The 22789-nt window shown below is 43.2% G+C and overlaps 1 protein-coding gene across 1 annotated transcript in view; it reads left to right on the forward strand.

Moving 5' to 3' along the window:
- The window catches only part of NKAIN3 (sodium/potassium transporting ATPase interacting 3), a 681284-nt gene that overhangs the window by 150742 nt on the left and 507753 nt on the right, over positions 1–22789 (forward strand). The window contains exons 5-7 of the mRNA XM_068525591.1: positions 4603–4668; positions 7698–7774; positions 11421–11518. The gene's annotated coding sequence lies outside the window, so the exon portion shown is untranslated. The remainder of the gene's footprint in view (positions 1–4602; positions 4669–7697; positions 7775–11420; positions 11519–22789) is intronic.

Consider the following 22789-nt stretch of genomic DNA (forward strand, 5'->3'; position numbering starts at 1 on the left):
AAAGTTGTTAATTTTCTATATATACTTTAAAATATTTTAAAGATGTGCTTTTCTTAAAGTCTTTTTTTTTTTAAACATCTTTATTGGAGTATAATTGCTTTACAATGGTGTGTTAGTTTCTGCTTTATAACAAAGTGAATCAGTTATACATATACATATGTTCCCATATCTCTTCCCTCTTGCAGCTCCCTCCCTCCCACCCTCCCTATCCCACCCCTCTAGGTGGTCACAAAGCACCGGAGCTGATCTCCCTGTGCTATGCGGCTGCTTCCTACTAGCTATCTATTTTACATTTGGTAGTGTATATATGTCCATGACACTCTCTCACCCTGTCACATCTCACCCCTCCCCCTCCCCATATCCTCAAGTCCATTCTCTAGTAGGTCTGTGTCTTTATTCCCGTCTTGCCACTAGGTTCTTCATGACCTTTTTTTTTTTTTTTTCCTTAGATTCCATATATATGTGTTAGCATACTGTATTTGTTTTTCTCTTTCTGACTTACTTCACTCTGTATGACAGACTCTAACTCCATCCACCTCATTACAAATACCTCCATTTCATTTCTTTTTATGGCTGAGTAATATTCCATTGTATATATATGCCACATCTTCTTTATCCATTCATCCGATGATGGACATTTAGGTTGCTTCCATGTCCTGGCTATTGTAAATAGAGCTGCAATGAACATTTTGGTACATGATTCTTTTTGAATTATGCTTTTCTCAGGGTATATGCCCAGTAGTTTATTTAAGTCTTTAACCCAAGTAGATTTTCATAATATGATACAAAATACAGATTTTATTTATATGTGGATAGTCAATTATTCCAGCATCATTTATTAAATAGTATGATTTTTCCACTGATTTGTCGTACCTCAACTCTCATTACTAGTCCAAAATATTCAGTATATCCATTGATCTATTTTTTGATGCTACGCAGTTTTCCCCATTGGTTTATTAGTGTATCATTAAGCCAAAGAAAGCTATTTTAATTATAATTTTAATAAGTTTTAATATTTGATAGAATATTATACATAAAGTAATCTTGGCTTGTTCTTTCCATTGATTTTTCAATATGACTTTTAAGATAAAGTTCTAAGAAAAATACTAGTGGAGTATTTATTGGAATAACTATAAATTTACAGATTGCCATCTTTATGATTCTATGCCTTCCCATCCATGAACATGGTATACTCATGTTTTTTTGTTTGTTTTTAGGTATATATAGGTATTTATGTCACTCAATAAAATTAAGTGAAAGGTCTTACCTGTGTTCTCTGGATTAATTCTTAGGTACATTAATGTTTAATGTTTAATATAAATGGTATATTTAAAAAATAATATTTTCTAATTAGTTGCTGCTGTTTTATAACAATTTCAGTGATTATTTTTTTTTTACCTTGACTTTATACCTAAAAACCTTGTTGATTTGAATAGTGTTAACTACAGATTTTCTTGGGTTTTTATATGGGTAATTTAAACATCTCCAAACAATGACAATTTATGTCTTTTTCTGTTCCTGATTATATAACATTTCTTCATCCTGTCTTACTGTACTGGCCAGGAACTCTAGAACAATAATAAATATAAGGAGTGTCAGCAGACATCTTTTTCCTTTTCTTAGTGTTTATAGAAAATATTGATTGTTTCAACATTAAATATGATAATGTTAATGGTTTTGTTATAGGTAAACACATCAGGTTAAGAAAGTTGTCTTCTATTCCTAGGTTGGTAAAAAGCTTGTAATATAAATGGGTATTGGATTTTATCATGTTTTTTTCTCACATCTTCTGAGACAATCCTATGGTTTTCCTCCTTCGATCTGTTAATGTGGTAAATGACATTAAAAGAATTTCTATTGTTCAAGCATTCCTGCATTACTAGGTAAAACCAATGCCATTTTTCTGTATTACTGATGGATTTTTTATATGTATGGTCAACCTAGTTTTCTAATATTTTCAGGAGAATTTTGCACATGTACCCTTAAAGAAATTGGCATATCATTTCTATGTCATCTGCCAATGGGTGGACCTGACCGAAAGTCATACTGGTGGAGGAGGGGAGAAGTTACTCTCTACCTGCTTCCTCTAAAGCTGCCCTCAGTGGTAGCTGCAGTGATATTAATGGTGCAGTGCAACAGATCTGGAAGTCGTGACAACACTGATTTCAGCAGTGGTAGCAGCACTGAGGGGTCCCCATGATGGAGGCTACAGGGAGGGAATGGGAATAATTCAGGAAGTAATGACAATATTAGCTACATCTGTAGCAGCTGACGTGTGAGTCCTCATGGTGGCAGCTTCAAAAACTGCAGTAATGGCCCAGCCCCAGAAACGCAACCTCCTAGGCTCCTGCTTAAGAAGCTGAACTTGGACATCTGAAGGTTTGAAGTACCTGCCACTGACCTTCAGGCAACATTTTCACTCCTGCAACTTAGAAGAAACAGAGATTTCTTGTAGTGACTAATTGTCAAGCAATCCTACCTTTTCATCTTTTGCTCCACACACCCTCACAACTGATTTTTCTATGAAATATAATAAATATGACTCGTTTTGTTAGCCCACACAATGTTTTAATTTCTTAATTAACTGCAATTGTGGAAAAACTTGACAGTCTTTAGAGCAGGCAATGCTGTTTCTTCTTGCTGCAAGATAGCAGTTGGCTGATGCTGAGTCATGGCTGCCCCTTTAAACAAGTTCATCGGGCTTCCCTGGTGGCGCAGTGGTTGAGAATCTGCCTACCAATGCAGGGGACACCGGTTCGAGCCCTGGTCTGGGAAGATCCCATATGCCGCGGAGCAACTGGGCCCGTGAGCCACAACTACTGAGCCTGCGCGTGTGGAGCCCATGCTCCGCAACAAGAGAGGCCGCGATAGTGACAGGCCTGCGCACCGCAATGAAGAGTGGCCCCCGCTCGCCGCAACTAGAGAAAGCCCTCGCACAGAAACGAAGACCCAACACAGCCAAAAATAAATAAATAAATAAATAAACAAACAAGTTCATCACATTCCCCATCCACGCTGCTTCCATTACCACACCTCCTGCCTGGCCCTACACACACTGATATTTGCCACACCCACTGTAAATGGTAAACAAACATTGCAGGATTTCAGGAATATCATCAATTTTCTTCACTTACCAAAGCAAGATGCATTTCAAAAGGTACATAAAGATAATTACCTTAAACTTCAGTAGTAATGTTTAGAGCCACCTGTAGCTATTAAATGACAAATAAATAGACTAATCACATATAGTTTTAAAATTAATTGTTTGGAAACAGCAGGGTTTCGGGTTTTCTTGGTTTTGTTTTGCTTGTTATTTTAAGCCTTAAGTAAAAAATGACATTATTTGCTCCACATTCTCAACTGTTTGTAGCTTTGCAAGTTTTTTCTTCCATGCATCTGAATCCTTTGAAGTCAACCAGGGCTGACTACAGAGGACTGTTTGTGCAATCCAATCAGGCTAATTTCAATTTCAAGTGCAGCAGACAGGCATGCTTTTCATCGCCTCCTTTGTGAAGCTGTGATGGATTGACTACTGTTGAGTTAGTAAGATTTCCAGGAAAGGACAGTACAAGTGCTGTCCTAAGCAGCCTGTTAATAAATAGACCTCAAGTCTTGAAATCTTCCACTTGCTATTTTATGTTAAGAGTGGAGTAAACTCCACTAAAGCACAGAATACATTTCACTCTGCAGTTTCATCTGAAGAGCTACCGTTATTTACATTCTCACGTTTCTAATAAGAAGTACAAGGAAGAAAACCCTGTATAAAAGAACATACAGACTTCTAAGAGCAAGAACTGGTAAGAAAAAGAAGTAGAGTTTCATGCTGTCTAAACATATTCTTATTTGCTTTACCCATTAAAAAAAATACTTTATTGCAATCTCTTTTTCAAAGATTATGGGTAGAATATGAAATAAGCTCCTAAATAACCCTTTAAAATTATTTCTAAATGATTATGACGTGTGTGTTTGTGTTCTTGAGCGTAAAAAATAAATCATAATTTGAAAAGATGCATGAGCTATATTAAGCTCAGGAAAAATTAAAGTGTTTCCTAATGATTTTCTTTAATTTACTTTTTATTGCTTGAATTCTTCCAAAAGAGAAAAACAGAAATATCAAATAATGAACAAAGCAAAGGAAAAACAAAATACATTATGTAACCAAATCCAACATCAATCCTCAATTAAAATCAAGAGAATTTTAAAAATTGTACTGATCGAAATAATACCTACCTCTTACTGCGTATTCACCATGGGTCTGGAGCAGTTCCGACAGCTTTATATTACTTTGTTCATTTAAGTCTCATAACACTTCTCTGCTAAAAACCTTTATCATGATCCTCATTTTACAGAGAAGGAAAGAGAAGTAATGTAAGTTTCTCAAGGCCGTGGAGCTGCTTGAGCAAGATTTGAGCGCAGGCAATTGGGCTCTGGAGGTTTCACGACACGTCACTGGCTCTCGTCTCCCAGATACATATGTTTACGTGTTGATTTACAGTCAAACTTTGCTAATGCTTCTTCCATTAGACATGAACATTAGTCATGTCTTTAGGGGTCTCAGGGCACACCATGTCTGTCTAATTCCGTCCAATTCTGCCCCTCCAGGTCACCTTCAGTTTGATTGAAGACGTGAAGGAGGAATTTGGTGAAGCTTGGGGAGAAGACGAGCAGGTGAGTAAGACTTCACAGAGCAGTGGACTTTTTAGCTGATGCCTGAATCTGATGAATTCCCCAGGGAGAGGTGAAGTGGCCACATGCGTTGTGGCCGTCTGGAGCTTGGTTGTGGAAAGGGAAACCTTGTTGGACATTTAGTCGCGCCAGGGAGAAACAGTGGGAGAAACAGTAGGAGATGAAGATGGATGATAAAGAGCTTTGTAAACCGTCCTTAGGACCTCACCCACCCCTGGACCACAGCTCAGCAAGCAATACTGGAACGAGATCTTCCCCCAGGCTATGGGACACTTAGCGGGCCACGAAGAGGGAAGTTCTGCATCGACCCTGATAACACCTGAGACTTGCTCCAATTCTAGCATTAAGATAATGTTCATTATAATGTTCATATCAAATTTAGCAACCTTTTCTGGCTAGTAAGTTCCTTCCCTTCTTCTCATCTTGGTAATCATGGGACCCAAACCAAAAGTCAGGCCTCTCTGGCCACTTTTTATGGCTCTACTCTTCCACCCTCGGACACTTCCTCAAATACTGCTTGCTGTTTATCCCCACCCCTTCAACGGTGCCCAGTGGAATCCAAGATTACTGTGAACAAGTTCTTCTATATTTTCGTTATCTTCTTAGTATTCTCCCAGCACATCCTAGCACTTCCATGGGGAGAAAGACTTTCTGGAAGCGGGGAGCTGCTCTCCAGCCTCACCAGGTTCCTGCCAACTTCTGAACCTAGAGCAATCTACCCTAAGTCTTTTCCAAGAATAACTGCTCCATTCTTAACTAAAAATGTACCAAAGCCCATAGCATCAGGTTATAACACCGCCTCTCTGCCCACTCGATATGATCTCCAGTCTCTGGGTCACACACTCTTCTGTATTTAGGGAGAACTGTAGTGCTTCGTTCATGGATTCTTTTTTCCACCCCAGTTCCTGCCATTTTTAGGGAGACATAGTTCTTTGACTACTTGATGTCTGTTTTCACTTCCAATCAATTTTTTCCCCCACTTCCTCCCATGATTGTGAGCTGGACCTTTATATCAGCCAGCATTCCTTCATCTTTGAAATCTCCAACTCCTACAGGTTGTTTTCTGAATGCAGCCCTCAACAGAAATAGATCTTGTTTGGGATGCTCTCTAGTTTTCTTTAAACTGAAATACTGCCCTTTCTGTCTCATTTTTTTTTTTTTTTGCTGCCACCATGTGCCTGCTTTCTGAGTCTCCTCCTGTGGTCTCTCTGACTCCATTTGTGGAGGATGGTAGTGTCTCATTTCCTATGTAGACTCCAGCAGACAGTGATGGGGTTTCATAATGCAATCACTAATAGACATTGCATACCAGAGGATAAATACCTAAGAAAATTGCCGATAGGAAAATGGCTTAGGACAGTGGCTTTGTAAAGCACGTATTATGGAAGTAACAACTGGTGAAGTTCCAGGGTCCTGCGCTGATTAACCTTTACAAAAAATTTTATTCAAAGACATGCTTATTTTGGCTTGATAGTCAACCAAACATGAAAAAATATTTGAATTGTTTACATCAACTCATTATAATCTGTCCTTGTGTGCCCAGCTGAAAAAAACTTTTCCTGATAAAACAAGGTTTTGTTTTCTCTGTATTTCTCTTTAAAGAGACTTTATTTCATATATATTGTTGATTCATTAACTTTTAACTCACAGTCAATAGCACCATAACTCAGGCCTGAACAAAGCTTATCTAACACACATATTTGGCCTGGATACAGCCTCTGAAAGGGCTTGGAGCCTAAAGGGGGTGCTGAAGACAATGTAACATCTAATTTCCTGTAGAAAAGGTAAAATTCAGGCCTGCTCTCGTGAAACTTACATCCCTGGGCTGAGAACCATCTGACAACTTCAGACCAGGGTGAAAAACCCAGGCCCTATTTAGCCAAAAACTTTAGAAATAAGACTGTATTCTGGGCAGAGCTGCTGGACATCATTAGCCAGGTTTTTGCTCCAGGTATTAAAAAAATACATATAGGGCTTCCCTGGTGGCACAGTGGTTGAGAATCCGCCTGCCAATGCAGGGGACACAGGTTTGAGCCCTGGTCCGAGAAGATCCCACATGCCGCGGAGCAACTAAGCCCGTGCACCACAACTACTGAACCTGCGCTCTAGAGCCCGTGAGCCACAACTACTGAGCCCACGTGCCACAACTACTGAAGCCCGCGCACCTAGAGCCCGAGCTCCACAACAAGAGAAGCCACCGCAATGAGAAGCCTGCGCACTGCAACGAAGAGTAGCCCCCGCTCGCCGCAACTAGAGAAAGCCCGCACGCAGCAACAAAGACCCAACGCAGCCAAAAGTAAATAAATAAATAAATAAATAAATAAATAAACTTATTAAAAAGAAATACATATAGTGATTCACTTTGCTGTATAGTATAAACTGACACAATATTGTAAAGCAATTATACTCCAATAAAAAAAAAAAAAGGAACATTAAGATTGAGGCCAGACTTATGGTTAGAACCTTGCTTGGAGTGCCCAGAGCTTTCCTTTCTCATTCAAGACCAAAGTTAGCGTTATCATGTGCTTTTTTTTTTTTTTTTTTTTTAATTTATTTATTTATGGCTGTGTTGGGTCTTCGTTTCTGTGCGAGGGCTTTCTCTAGTTGCGGCAAGCGGGGGCCACTCCTCATCGCAGTGCACAGGGCCTCTCACTGTCGCGGCCTCTCTTGTTGCGGAGCACAGGCTCCAGACGCACAGGCTCAGTAATTGTGGCTCACAGGCCTAGCTGCTCTGCGGCATGTGGGATCCTCCCAGACCAGGGCTCGAACCCGTGTCCCCTGCATCGGCAGGCAGATTCTCAACCACTGCGCCACCAGGGAAGCCCTCATGTGCTTTTTAATATGAGGACTAAGCCATCTGCATTTCCTTTTTAAAATTGTCTAATGATGTCTATGCTTAAAATTACAAATGACGGTGAAGTGTTATAGGGTATTTGTTGTATTTACCTTTATTTCCATCCTTAGACTCAGTAGTAATGACAGGAAATTTTGCCTGAATTTCTGTGCCTTAGACCAAGTAATAATGAGAGAAAAAATTGCCTGCCTTCTTCAAGTTAAGCTCAGAGGATCCACTCCTACTTTCTGCAGGGTAAGTTAAGTTTACATACATTAATAGCAGGTTCATATGTTGGTTATGATAAGAAGGCTTACAAATACTTAGTAACTTAGTCATTTTACATAAACTGCTTCCATTTCAATGAAGAATGTTTTTTCTTAGCATGAGATATAAGCATACATGAATTTAAAACCAGATCTTCAAGGATATATTGAAAATAGGATTTGCTAAAAACACCAACGATACTATAAAATATTCAATGGCATCCATAAAAAGGTAACAGCAGACAAAAATCTTCTGCAGCCCTTGGATCAGAAATAGGGTCAGCCAGCTTTTGAGGAAGTGGCAGGCTAATCTAGAAGGCTTATCTGCATGGGCATCTCAAGAAGCCCCCAGCAGATGGCGCTAGCATGAGACCCTCCTTGGACAGGGATAAAGGGCAGAAGTTTCTGGTAGCAGATGTTTGTTCCACCACATGCGTGACTTTCTGGATTAGCATCATCAATGATTCCCATTTGGGCTCAGGAGAAATCTCCCTTCCCCACCAGTGTCCACTTGCCCATCCATTCATTCAGCAAACATTTTTAAAGTTAGGAACTAGGCTAGGAACAGGGCAAGCACAAAAAATGAGCCAGGATGCTGTCTGTGACAAACTAGAGGAGTCCTGGAGGATTCTGACACGATACGCCTGTGTTTTGGGATTATAACTCTGTATTTGAAATGAAGGTTACTGTCAACTCTTTTTTTTAAAGTACTCTAATCTCCCTACCTATTGTGATTCATGGATGTGAGAAATTTCTCAGTGTTCTTATGACTATCTCCTCTTCCTTTACTACCATGATTGGAGGAAATAAGATCTAGCATTTAAAGAGTTGAATATATTTCTTCTCCCTACACTTTCCCTCCTCTGCTAAAGAAACAGCAAAAGTCAAATTCCTTTGTCACTTATTGAACTATAGCATGTAAGAACAGCTATTGTGGAGCCAGGTTCTTTTGCACCTATTGCAGATCCTCAGTTCATGAGCAGAGAATGTGTATCACTGGGGACATCATGTGTAGTCATATTATACGGCTAAAAAGCCATAAAAAAATCACTGGAGCGTCTTTTAAAAATGGCCAGCAATAGCATACTACACGCCAGATATGTAGGGAAAAAAGTCCTTGCAAACACATATGAAATAGTAATTATTTATGCTATTTACTGTTAAACACATCTCTTATTGCTAGACCATATGCATAATATAATTATTTTACCTTTAAATTATATTACCTAATGACTTAGAATAAACTGATCGTTTAAGATTTGGTAATCTGGCCCATTTTAATACACTACGTTGAAACAATGAATTCAAGTTGAAAGAAGGAAATTATACCAACCCGCATCCTATATAGGCTCATATAGCACTACTGCCCACACTGAGGCTGGCAGGGTCCAGCAGTGCTCATCTCCAGGCTGCTTCTGCTTCCCAAATCCCCCACTGCATCAGGGTCCATGTTCACCATGCCCTGAGAACAGCTGAGAGTCTAACTGAAGTCATGTTCCCTGGCAAGGGACTGGGGAAATGGCTGACAATAACGTCTTAAGAGATGACCTGCTTCATGGGGTTAATATTAGGTTTTTCTGCTGTACAATAGCTGGCTGATCACCTTGGGGGCTTTTAAAATACAGATTTCTAGGCAACACCCTGATCCATTATTAAAAAAACAATCAGGGTGAGGGAGTTAACATTTGCTTTTGTAATGCTGTACAACAAACTCTGCTAAAAAGCTCAGAGGCTTACGCTGCTTTCTTGCTTACAGCTGTGTGAGTGGGTTGTGGCTCAGCTGTTGTGAACGGACTCACCTTCACTTCTGCCCACATTCCATTGGTCAGAGCAAGTCACATGACCAAGTCCTGCGGTGCCTCAAGTCATGAGTGAGCTTAATATATACTCCGCCCAAGGGAGCAGGGAGGGGGGAGGATCATTTGAGGGTTGGTGCTGAGGGACTAGGTGTAACAAACGCTACAGGTGATCCTTTTGAAGTCAGTCCTATATGTGTTGGAGGATTGCTATTTTGGTGCCACTGGAGAACACAAGGGAAACAATGGGCTCCATTCTTTCAGTAACTCAGCAAGTATGCATTGTCACTAATACACACTGTCCAAGGACAGAAGAGGAAATAGAGCTCATGTAATTCAATAATAGGGGATATTTAAGATGGAAAGGGAACAAGAAAAGGGGTACCTTATACAAATTGAGGATGGGGGTGAGCACATCAGGGAAGGATTCTCAGAGGAGGCAACATCTGAGCTCAGTGACCGTGATGGGTGAACGTTTCCTAGAGAAGGGAAGTGCATGAAGGGGAGGGAGTATTCTCATGGAGGAGATTACAGGACAAAATGAGGAATTTAGAAGCAGCATATTATATCTGGCAGAGAGTGCTATGTGTTCTCCAAATCCTACTTCTTTCTCCTCGTGGTCCCAGAGCTAGATTACCTTTGCCAGCCTCCCTTGAACTTGGATATGGCCATGTGGCTGGGTATTGGCCAAAGAATAAGCCCAGAAATGCTGTAGTCCTTTCCAGGTCTGGTCCTTAAAAACCTTCCACAAGCAAACCTCCCCTCTCTCACTCTTTCCCCTTCAATCAGCTGAACGGGAGGAGAGTGAAGCCAAAAGATGGAAGAAGCTGAGTCACTGGACAATCACATGGAAAGTCTTCCACATTGACTAGTGGCGCCGTGGTTAAGAATCGGCCTGCCAATGCAGGGGACGTGGGTTCGAGCCCTGGTCCGGGAAGATCCCACATGCCGTGGAGCGACTGAGCCTGGGCGCCACAACTACTGAGCCTGTGCTCCAGAGCCCGCGAGCCACAACTGCTGAGGCCCGCGTGCCTGGAGCCTGTGCTCTGCAGCAGGAGAGGCCACCGCAATGAGAAGCCCACGCACCGCAGCAAAGAGTAGCCCCCGCTCGCCTCAACTAGAGGGGCCCTGCGCACAGAAACAAAGACCCAACGCAGCCAAAAATAAATAAATACATAAATTTAAAAACACCCCACAACAACATTTGTGTGAGGGAGAGAGAAAGTTTTATTGTCTAAAGCCACTAAGATTTAGGATTTGTTTGTTACAGCGGCTAACGCTACTTGCCTTAACTAACAGAGATAATGTTTTACTGATGGTAAACGATGGCTGCGAGGCAGAAACAGGTTAACAGTCACTGACTCGCTGTGTTAGTTGCTTATTCTGGATACCTCTGTGGTTAGTTTGAGAACCAAGTGCATTAAAAGATATAATAGCACTTTAGCAGTATAAATCTGGGCAAAGTATTAACGTTAACATGTAATGATGCCCAGTTGAAGGATTGGTTCACGCTACAGAGACTGTCTGCCCAGAGCAATCATTTATAGGATGCATTTATGGCAGAACAAGCACGACAGTGTGTTCTTCTGGTAGCTTTTTTATTTCTAATGGGCTTTGAAGTGTATTCCCAAAGGTTCAAGCTTAACTGTCGCTGAGATGGGCCTCTTTCTCCACCTTTCAACCTTGGACATGCCTTTTCTCCAACGAGACTTAAGAAACAAAACGCAACTCATTAATCAGTGTGTCATCACATGACTGGAATTAAACAGTAAAGCAGTAAAACCTCTGAGTTAAAGTGACAGCAAGTATGACAGGTGTATTTTTCTGCTTCCATTTCAGAGTATGACACCCTCTGGAAGTTGTTCTCTCTGCCAAAAGGACTAGAAACATAAAGGCTCACCTTTCCTCTTCGAAATGAGAGCTCACAGAGAACTGAGGTTTGTCCAATGGAGAAAGAAGGAGGAGGCGTAAGGGACCAGTGAGAGGCACCCAGGAGTAACCCTTGCCAGAAGTGACTTTTTCTGAATGTAAGAGTTGGAAACGTTGTACTGAAAACAGATGTTGAGCTACACACAGGCAGAGACTGAGAATAATTAGCATATAATTAGAATAAGCGTTTTGTTGCGAGGGCAAGATTGCTTCATTGGAGATCATCATTATACAGGATATCTAGAAGTAGCTGGGCAGAACCCATCAATGTTGGAAGAGAAATACAGGCGTGAGCAAAACAGAGTTCGTTCTTTTTGTCACCTCTTGCTAAGAGTGACCCAAATCCTTAGGAAGAAATGGGAAATTCATGTCAGCATCCCACTGTGTAAAATTTCTAGTACGTAGTACACTGTGATGTTTGGGTTGGCGATCGTGAACTGTATGCAGCTCTGATCCTGTGCTGTGGGATAGGTCACTACCTGCTCATCTTTTTTTTTTTTTTTTTTTAATTTTTATTTATTTATTTATTTATTTATGGCTGTGTTGGGTCTTCGTTTCTGTGCGAGGGCTTTCTCTAGTTATGGCGAGCGGGGGCCACTCTTCATCACGGTGCGCGGGCCTCTCACTGTCGCGGCCTCTCTTGTTGCGGAGCACAGGCTCCAGACGCGCAGGCTCAGTAGTTGTGGCTCACGGGCCTAGTCGCTCCGCGGCATGTGGGATCTTCCCAGACCAGGGCTCGAACCCGTGTCCCCTGCATTGGCAGGCAGATTCTCAACCACTGCGCCACCAGGGAAGCCCCACCTGCTCATCTTTTTATGATTTTTATAAAATCGATTTAAAGAATCACTTTAAGTCGTTTTCATGTATAAAATCCAGGTTGAATCCTACTGATTACTTAGTCAAGGTACCGGTGCCAAGAATGGGACACCAGTTGAGTGTAACCATGTCTTACTTTGGGCTTTTATGGAAACAGACCCCTAGATAAAAATTCAAATGCAAGCAGTTTGTTTGGGAGATGATCCCCGGAAACCACGGAAGAGGAGTGTGGACGTGAAACCGAGAAGGGGAAGAGCCAATAAAAGGTATTGGGTTGGCCAAAAAGTTCGTCTGGGTTTTTCCATAGGATGTTACAGAAAAACCCAAATGAATATTTTGGCCAACCCAATAAATTATGAAACAAATTACTCCTGAGGGCCACGGAAGCTGGGGAACTGATGCAGAATGTGCACCTTTGACTCATCTTCGCCGAGTGTCGAGGCGGCTGAAGTATTTCTATTCCAACTTCTATCAGTCAGGATTCCAGAGTCACTCCTGGGAGGTGGAAATTCTCCGGAGCCGCAGCCTGCCCTGCATGTGAAATCCAGGCGCTGCCGGGAGGAACTGGACCCGTGTGCACCGAAATGGTAAGGACAAAGGGATGCGGTGGGACAGCCAGAGCATCTACTACGAACCGCTGTTGGATGCCATCTTAACAAGACTTTTTCTAGACTGGATGTGCTTCTTGGGAAAATTGCTTTTGTGCATTTCCCACTCTGTCCCAGCACCACTGATTTGACTACACACCTGAGGATCTGTTTGCAGGTACTCAGGATTGATTAAAACCAAGAATAGATTTCTGTGCCTTAATTAATTTTTATTTTAATCAACTTATTTTTATATATAACATATTCAAAACTGAGCTATATTTATAACTGTATTCAAAATCTGTCAGTTCCTTACCACTGCTCTGTTAAGCCCACTATGGAAAACATACCAGGCAAACCTAAGAGGTCAAAGGACTCTATTTAATACAATGTATAATGTAGTGAGTTGTAACTCTTTCAGGTGAGACCGTAGCCTTACTGAGGGCACTTTGGGATCTAGTAAATGCAAAGGGAATCTATGCCATTTGGCCCGGAATGCCACTTCTAATTTTCAAGACTGCCTCGGAATATCACAGTGATTTTACAAAGGACTACTCATTTTCTCTACTATCAATTTCATTTTCTTATTTTCCCATTCAAAAATATAAAGGGAAATTATATGATTGTATTATCTTTAATGGTTTTTAAAAATTCTCTAGATTTCTTGAATAAAAATGCATGGGAATAAGCAGCAGCAGGTTCATTGTGATTTGAAATCATTGTATTGCTGATTTTAAAATTAAAACAAATGTATATTTACGCACATTGGTATATTTTGGGGGGATCATATATGCATATTATAATACCATGGACAAATAAAAAAATCCATCATTTATATATACCTAAAAAATAGTTTGCTTCATATTAGCCTGAGCTAATATACTTTATATTAGGTTTTACATTTCTCATGGGCTACTGTTCAGTATTGCATATGCCTGCTGTTACATGTGTAGCATATTTTACATGATTGTTTCTTACTTTTAACTACTTATTTTTAAGTATTATTAGACTTACAAAAAAAAAGGTGTTAAATTATAGAGATTCCATATACCTTCCTTAACGTTACCATCTCAGATAAGCATTATATAATAATATAGGACTGATTCTGGAACCAGAGAGATGTGAGCAAATCTGCTGCAAAGGTTCATCATCTTGTAGAGATATTCTCTCCACATATGGTGCTGAAATGGATAAAAAATTTTTTAACATCCTTGGTTTAAAAACGAGAGAAAAAAAGAAAAAAAAAATCTTTGCTTTCCTTTGAACACAATGTAATCCAATAGACAGACAGATAGATAGATAGGTATCAATAGATAGATAATACATACATACATACATACATACATACAAAAACCAAGTTGGGAGGCATCAGGATTCAATGACTTTGTATTAATGTTCTCTTTTTTGCTTTCAGTCATGCCACCTTCTCTCTTCCTTTGTTGGATGTCTAGCTAAGCCACCATGCAGAGGAGTCTAATCTGATCTTCTGAAATCTTGAGAAAAGCAGAGGGCAGGGGAGCAGATTTTAATGGTAGTAAAGGAAGTGTTTGTGTCTCTGATATGAGGGCTCTGACATAGTAGGTGTGTAGTAGCGTTTGTTGCATAGAAATCCCCAATGGTTGCCAATGTTTGGCAATAAACTACTGAGTGAGAAATGCCTGAACTCCTGGTGTCAGTAGTGGTGGCTCAGTTCATGATATTAGAAACACTCTACATGCATATCATTGCAATATTAATTATGATAATAGTAGCCACAAGATCAGTGCTGTTAGACCACTAAAGTGTGTACTAGGTAAATATTAATTGAGGCTTAATTTTTAACCCAAACAGAAATTTAAAAAGATGGTGCTTGGCTATCCCTTTCAAATTTTAAAGCTAGTTATTACTAATAATTCTTGAAGCAAAATATTCCAAAGAAATTTCCTCGCTCTTTCTCCTTTTGTAATTCTCGAATCTTCCAGGCTTTCTGGTGTCCTTGAAAACACTCTCACGTCCCCTATCCATCTTCCACTTCTTTCTCACCTTACCTCTAAATAAAACAGCCCTTTGCGGGGGGAGTCACTTTTAAATGCTATGATGTAAAGTGCTTATAATAGCAAGAAGTATCTCTCTCCCGTGTCCCCAGCACTCTGGGACGTTCATTGCTATGCATAACAAGTGAATCAGTTCAACTAGAATTGACTGTGGCCTCAACAGGCATTGGACAGCACACTGATGTACCACAGCCTTTACCGCCATGCTTCACACGCTCCACACGTAGGTCTCCAGATTTTGCTCCAGGGTGAAGCTTATCTTTGCTCCAACTGAGCAGCCATCCTGTCATTACAATGTCTGTCAGATATTCATGAAGTTAAGCTAGTTGCAGGAGGATGTGTGGAGGATTTAGATTTTCTTGCTCCAAAAAGGTGCCAAGAAGGGGCCCACCATCAAGCAGGCACCAGGGAAAAAAACACACATTTAGTGGCACGTTTGGGAACTTTTCTCAATGGAGATAGACGAACACTTGATCAAACTGCACACTATTTCATTCAACCAAAAATGCAGACCTGGAAGTCTTCAAAAAAATTTTTTTTAAAAAGCAGTGAAATAATTAAGGAGGAACTTTAATTCCTTCAAGCTGGTGTCTCAAATCTTAGTATTTGAAGTCCTGTGAAATCTAGACATCTGCACTTCTGAGTCTGGTCTCTAGGGACACTCTCTTAACTCAGTTATCTCCCTCTTCCCGTGCATAGATATTTTGCTTCTCTCTCAACTTTAAGGGGGACAGGACTGGAGTTTCTCAAAAGGAATTTTACCAAGAAACTGAGAAATAAAAAGAAGAAAGAAAAAAAACCATAGACTCTGCTGTCATTAGGATATGTCTGCCTGTGTATACGTATATGTTTCATACTTACTGTATTCTACATATATATGTGTATACGTATATAGTCAATACTGTGTGCAAAGTATTATGCTAAAAATGTGCACACGTTATCTTTTTTAATTCAACAAATATTGAGTTTAACTATTGTTATAAGCACTAGAGAAACAGCATTGTTTTTGAGTGGGGGAGATGGGAAATTATGAACAAATCAATGTTTTGATTGAAAATGCAATAGACTGACTGGGGTGTTAAATCAGATGGCGTGGTCAGCAAAGGCCTCTATGGGATGTGACATGAGGTGAGGGAGCAAGACACATGTAGGTGGAGGAGGAAGAAGAAATGTCAGGCTTATTCCCATGGGGCAAGTCATACATCACGCCCACTTTACACAGGAAAACGAGGACTCGAAGGGAAGCAAAGTGACTTGTCTGAGATTCTACAGTGAGGAATGACACAACCAACCATACATTGGATTAGTTGTTCCTTAGATTATTATTTCTTCATTAATAACTTTTCCAAAATCCTCCCTGGGCCCCACTGTTTCCATTGCTCAGTCACTGTCTACTCTCTTCTCCTCTCCTCTCCCCTCCCCAAGAGACAGTTAATTCCCTTAGTGACAGCACTCGGTGACAGCACTCAGTGCCAAGTGGGCCCCGCTTCATTGACCTTCTGCTTTCCCTTCCCACCTCCAAGCCTTTGAGGGAGGAGAGGGAGTATATCACTTAGCTCTGCAAACTTGGCAGCTAGCGTAGCCTTTGACATAATAAGCAATTAAGAAAAGAAGAAAGAAATATTTGAGGGCAGCACTGAGGAAGAAAGGAAACAAAGAAGGAAGGGAGGAAGATTTTTAGTTCATGATGGAATTCAATTTAGAAAATGAATGAGAGACCGGAGAGAAAAACAGAGGTAGTTTCACACACTTTCTAGACTTATTACTAGCACTGTGCCATCTCTGAGTCTTTCCTCTTCCTCTCTTTCAAAGCCAAATGCATTTTTCAACCGTCTTTAACTGTACAAGGAAGAAACGCCAATCTGGGTCTATCAGTAGAGAGGGCAGTGGGAAAGGGAAAGGTATAGGAGGACCCTCCTGTTTCCCTGGAATCACACCACGTGAGTGGCACTGACTCCGGAAACGGGGTAAATGCAAATTACTATGCCTGCTCCCCGTGGGAGCAGTTAGCGCCAGCGCAGGTGTCACTCGCACCCTAAGATTTAAAGGCAGTATGGTGAACACGTACATCAAGGAGCTCTTGAGTCAGATGACCTGGCTTTGAGTTCCTCTTCATCCATTCAGTAGCCGCGGGATGCCCTGTTCCCATTTCCACATCTTTGCACTGGGGATGCTCATAGCACCCATTTCATAGGCTGTTGTGAGGGTTAAATAAATGAATACACATAAAGCACTTAGCCTGGTGCCTGGCAAGGACCCAGTGCATCTTAGCTGCAAATTTGGTACTTCCTAAAAAATAAATAAAACGATGAAAAAAGGATACTGGGGTAAACATATGTAAATGTGGAGGGAACGAAGGGCCATTATGTTTAGTATCATCATTCATCACAGTCCCTGATGGTGAAGAGGTTGTGATCATTTCTGGAAGTTGTAGGTAGACTAGTTCATGTTCTCTCCCTCTTCAGCTGCCTCCTACAGCTTTCAGAGGGGTCAGTGGCCTGGAACTTTCTGTGTTGTCCTTTTCTATATGCTAAATTACCTGTTTGTCAGGGTCTATTTTTTCCTGTTGTTTTCATTCATCATGAATGGTGACGGTTATGTTTATTGTGCGTAAAAGAAGTATGCCCTCATGATCTCTGATGTCTTAAAGGTTGGGTTTAAAAAAAAAAAAAAAAGGCTTCTGCCTCTATTAGTCCCCTTCTCCCAGACAGTGGACAGAGATGGAATCCAACAACTTGTGTTCTTGACCCCTTCATTTACCCAAATCTGCAGACTATTCCGTGTGTCCCTACTAGCATTTCAAAGACAGCATGCAACAATTTTCCTGGGAACTCTGTTTTAAGTTATAAACCTCAGTCCTGAAGGAATGGTTTAGAAAGAGCCAGTTAATTTCGAAACAAATAAAAACAAAACTCCCGGTAATGTCTGAAGGATTGCCTTGAGCAGAGTTTCCCTGCACGGAGTGAATTTTTTAAAACACAGAGATCTCTCTCCTTTTCTCACTAACCTACCACTAAGGACCCAGGCGGGCCGCAGTGGGTTAGAAGGGGGTTTCAGTGCCAAGATCCGCAGAAAACCTCTTGAGACAACTGGCCGGGAGGCTTGTTCCTGCTCTTCCAGGTGCGCGAGCTCCGTGCGTTCTTCCACCAGGTACAGCAAACATGCCCATGAAATCTGACACCGAGCCTGAAGAAACTGAATCCTCCGCAGAACTCCTCCGCTCTCATCTATTAGGTGAGAGAGAGCAAGAGAGCCTCCTTGGGGTTCATGGAGAGTTTGTCCTGGATCTTAACCATCCGGGACCAGGTCTTATTTCCAAGCCCCTTTCAAACAATTTAATTCCCTCTAGGGAGAAATCATATTTATCCTCACCCCGGAAACATTCTCCATTCCTAGAAAAAGCCACGCGTCCTCTCCTTTCACGCCTGGTGACAATCTCTAACAGCATTTGAGTGGAGAAAACCTACGCCAGGTCTCCTCGCGGCGTCCCGCTCTATCCCCGCGCTCCCGGCCGGCGCACCTCCTCGCCGCCGCATCGCCCGCCTCTCGCCCATCCAACTCGGTCAACTTTCCCCCTGAGACTCCGGCAGGGGCGCCCTCCGGGCAGCCGGCCGCAGCGGCAGGGGCGACCCTGGCCCCGAGACCCCGGAGCCGCGCGCCCAGCGCCGGCCGAGCGGACGCGCCCGCGCTCGCAGCCCGCCGTCTCGGAGCTCGGCCCGCGCTCCGCCGCGCTCGCCCGCCCTCGGCTTCTCGCCTCCGGGCCCGTCTCCCACGGGCCCCACGCCGTCTCAACTCCCACCCTCTCCACCTCCGGGGCACCTCAGCCAAACCCGGTCCCCTCCTTCGCACCCGCCTCGACCACCTTCCCGACACCCAGCACAGACCCCAGCGAGAGAGCCGCGCCCGGGTCTCCCCGGTTCCCCCCGCCGCCGAGGGTCTCCAGCACCCGCACACGCCCCCGTTCACGCTCATTCATATTCATTCGCATTCTCATTCTCTCCTCCTCGTCCTCCCTCTCCAGGCTCCAAACAAGACAGGCCGACCCTCCCCCCGGCACTCCCTTCCATTCATCCCTTCCCGCCACACGCACACGCACACACACGCACGCACACACGCGGCCCACTCCACTTTTCAGACGCCCACCTCCTCCACACTCCCCTCCCCTAAACAGACTTCCACCCACTCACCATCTGTAGCCTCCCTTCCGCCCCCGCCCCGCCCGCCCGGCTCCCCCTCCCCAAGAAGCAGACCCGCACAGCGGGCGGCAGAGACCCCCGCCAGACGCTCGGGTCGTGCGCGCCGTCCTGACCTCTGCCCGCCCGGGAAACTAACAAAGGCGGCGCGCGAGCCCGGCCCCGAGAGCGGCAAGCGGCGGCCGCGGGGCGGTGGAGCCTGGGCCGGGCCGGGCGAGCGCCGGGCTGGGGGCTGTTCGGGAGTCCGGAGGCAGCGGCGCCGGACGACGCGGATCTCTGGCGGCGCGCGCCGCTCGGACAACGCGGGCACCATGGGCTGCTGCACCGGGCGCTGTGCGCTCATCGGCCTCTGCGCGCTGCAGCTGGTGAGTTCCTGCCCCGGGACCGGCCTCGCCGGCTCCCTCCGCGGAGCCGCAGCTCCGGGCGCGGGGCGGGCGGGCGGCCGAGCCCCGCGCTCCCGCCGGCTCCCACCCTCCCCGCCGCCGCTCCCCTCGCACTGCCCTCCCCGCCGCGGGCACTCACCGGGTCGCCCTGCGGGAGGGCGCGGTCTCCCCGCGGCCCCGGGCACGGGGGTTCACGCGCCCCCGCCGGGCGTCGCCACGAGGTCCAGGGGCTGCTGCCCGGGCGCCGGGGGGTGAGCGACTTCCCCGCCCCTGGGTTGGCCGGCTGGCTTTAGCACCTCCGCATTCCCGCTGAAGTTTCACAGGGGCTTGTGGGCTCTTTCTTCTCGGGATGGTTTCCAGTAACGTTGTGTGACAAGGTGCGTGGGAATGCCCAGGTCCGAGGAGACGGGGCGAGCTCCAAGTCTTAGTTAAGAGGCGGTTCTTCCCTCCTGCGGTTGAAAGGGGGTGGTTGAGGAGTCTCGGATCTCCAGGAAGGAGGTCGCGCTGTGTGTTTTTAAACAGAGTGTTTTAGCCCCTGCCCTTCCAATTTCTCTTTAGATTTTGTAGAAATGTTGCGTGTTCAGACGGCGACAGACTGACAGCTGTCATCAGGGAGAGAAGGCGCAGTGGCTTGCCAGGAAGTGCATGGAATGGGAAGAGTAGAGAGCGATAGGGGTTTCAGTGCGGAGCGAATGCTTATCTTGACGTATGTGCTGTTGGGACCTAGCCTGGGCCTGTGGTCTATTTCATAGTCCCTTGAGGTCAAGGCCACAGACCTTAACGTGTGAGACTTGTGTGTGAGAGATTAATAGACATCGCTCTTTTATTACACTTAATACAGACTCTGTAGATGCTCTGTCAAGCTTTCTTCCAAGTGTTGTTTTTTAAAGTGACAAACATTAGCTAGCATATTTTGACTAGCAAGAGGAAAAAGGTTTTCGGAGAGCTTGACCAAGTCACGTCAACCCTTGCAAGGCTCATTAACTGAGGGATAAAATAATGCTCTTTCTTTAATAGTTAGTACCCACGAATGTTTTAAAAGGCTTCACTTTTCTCTTCCGTGTTTTACTCTCCCATTCAACCCTCACTTTAGAGGTGTTCTTCATTGTTTACATAATGTGTGCATAATTTATATATTTATAGATCTGGAATCAGTGACTACTTTCCTTTAAATCTATGGAACAGTCCCTTTTGTCCTATTTAACAATAGGATGTATTTTATAGAGTTTCCTTGAAAAATAATTTGAAAATTCACTGGAACATGAATGTTTTCATTAAGGAAAGAAGGTCAGAGGATAATTTACACTTTGGTTATTAGAAGTGGACGTGGCTTATGAGCTGGGAAAACAATAAATATTTAGTCAACCTTTGAATATGCAAAATTGTAGATGGGCACGCTGGATTGTGTAATCTACAGTAGCATAATCCTTTCTGTTTTATGTGGAAGTAACATGGAAGGGTTTTTGATGCAGCGGATTTATCAATGCAGTTATGATTTCCTTAGCTGAGGTTGTAATACTTGTGATGGTGATGTGTTTGGTGTTTCATGTGTCAGCCTCGAATGCCTGCATTTTCCACGTACACCTTCTCAACTGATAGAAATGCAACTTACTCTTCAAAGCTTATCTTAGAATGCCACCTTCTCTATGGAGTCTTCCGTGGTGCTCCAGGTAAAGACCAATCCCTTCTTTTCCTTTAATTGCACGGTAGGTTGCTTTTTCCTCTGTTAGAACACATTTCATCCTCTTACATTATTTTAGTGATTTCCACATAGACTGTAAGCAGCCTGAGGATAAGGATCAAACACCGTTCATCTTTGTAAACCCTGCGAGTCCTTAGAAGAGCTCGTATTAGGAGAGAAAACATACAGCTGAATGGACGATGGTGATTAACATTTGCGATCCCTACCGGGTTTTTGCGTGAACATTATTTTGTTTTACCCCTAAAATTACCCTCTGAGGAAGGCACCCATTTCACAAGTTTGCAGATGAGGAAGCTGATGCTCGTAGAGTTTAAACAACTTCTTCAAATCAATAGGTTTCGGATGGGAGAGACAGCCGAGTGATGGTAAACACTTAATGATTGGATCTCGGACAAAACAAAACATATACGTATATTTTACGTTGTTACTTAGTACATTATAAATCTTTATATAAGGATGTGTAGCAGTCACTTTGACAAATACTTATAATAAAATACGCAGTACTCTTTATTGTAAATTCTACATAACTGATTAATTCTGGCAGAATCTCTTCAGTCTGATGAACTTGATGAACTCTTGGTTCTGTAGTTCTGAGGTAAATGCTGGTTAATATTTTTATTTCCTTTGAGGAGGAATAGGAAAGTGAAACCAGGAAGTCGGTATTGTAACTTCACTCCATCGATGACGTGATATTGGTTTGAACCCAGGTGGAATTCTAGACTGGCTCCCCCATAGCCCGAGGCCAAGGAGGGGCAGAAGAGGCAGGCAGCTCCTGATTGGTAGGCGGCAGGTTTAATTTGCAAGAGAATTTACAAGGCTCCTCTTGGACTGCCGCAAGATGAGTTGCTCTCCGCCCCTCCCCCAGCAGCCAGAACCTTCAGTTTATTTAGAGGCGTTTTTTGGGTTCAGTCATGTCTACCGTCCAGATGGTCTCAACAACACATTGCTCTGTGCAGGCTGCATCCTTGAAACAGCCCCGACTGAGGGAATGGTGGGCAGGACATATATTCGAGGACTGGGAGGGAGTGAGGCGCCTCTCATTGCCCGGGTCCAGCTCGAGGGTCAACTGGAGGTCAGGTCCTCTCCATGACCTCCTCCAACATATGAGCAGATTCTTTGCGGAACTGGGTAATAGTTTTCAAGCACTGGAAAATTATTTCCTCAATTTTTTTTTTTTTTTAATTTAACTATAGGTGATTTACAGTATTGTGTTAGTTTCAGGTGTACAGCTTCAGATTCTTTTCCATTATAGGTTATTACAAGGTATTGAATATAGTTCCCTGTGCTGTACAGTAAATCCTTGCTGTTTATCTCTTTTATATATAGTAGTGTGTATCTGTTAATCCCATACTCCTCTAATTTATCCCTCCTCCTCCCCCTCCCCCTTTGGTAACCATAAGTTTGTTTTCTGTGTGTGTGTCTGTTTCTGTTTTGTAAATAAGTTGATTTGTATTATTTTTTTAGATGCCACATATAAGTGATATCATGTAATATTTGTCTTTGTCTGACTTCACTTAGTGTGATGATCTCTAGGTCCATCCGTGTTGCTGCAAATGACAATATTT

Source organism: Eschrichtius robustus, chromosome 17 (genome assembly GCF_028021215.1).
Source record: "Eschrichtius robustus isolate mEscRob2 chromosome 17, mEscRob2.pri, whole genome shotgun sequence".
NCBI lineage: Eukaryota > Metazoa > Chordata > Mammalia > Artiodactyla > Eschrichtiidae > Eschrichtius > Eschrichtius robustus.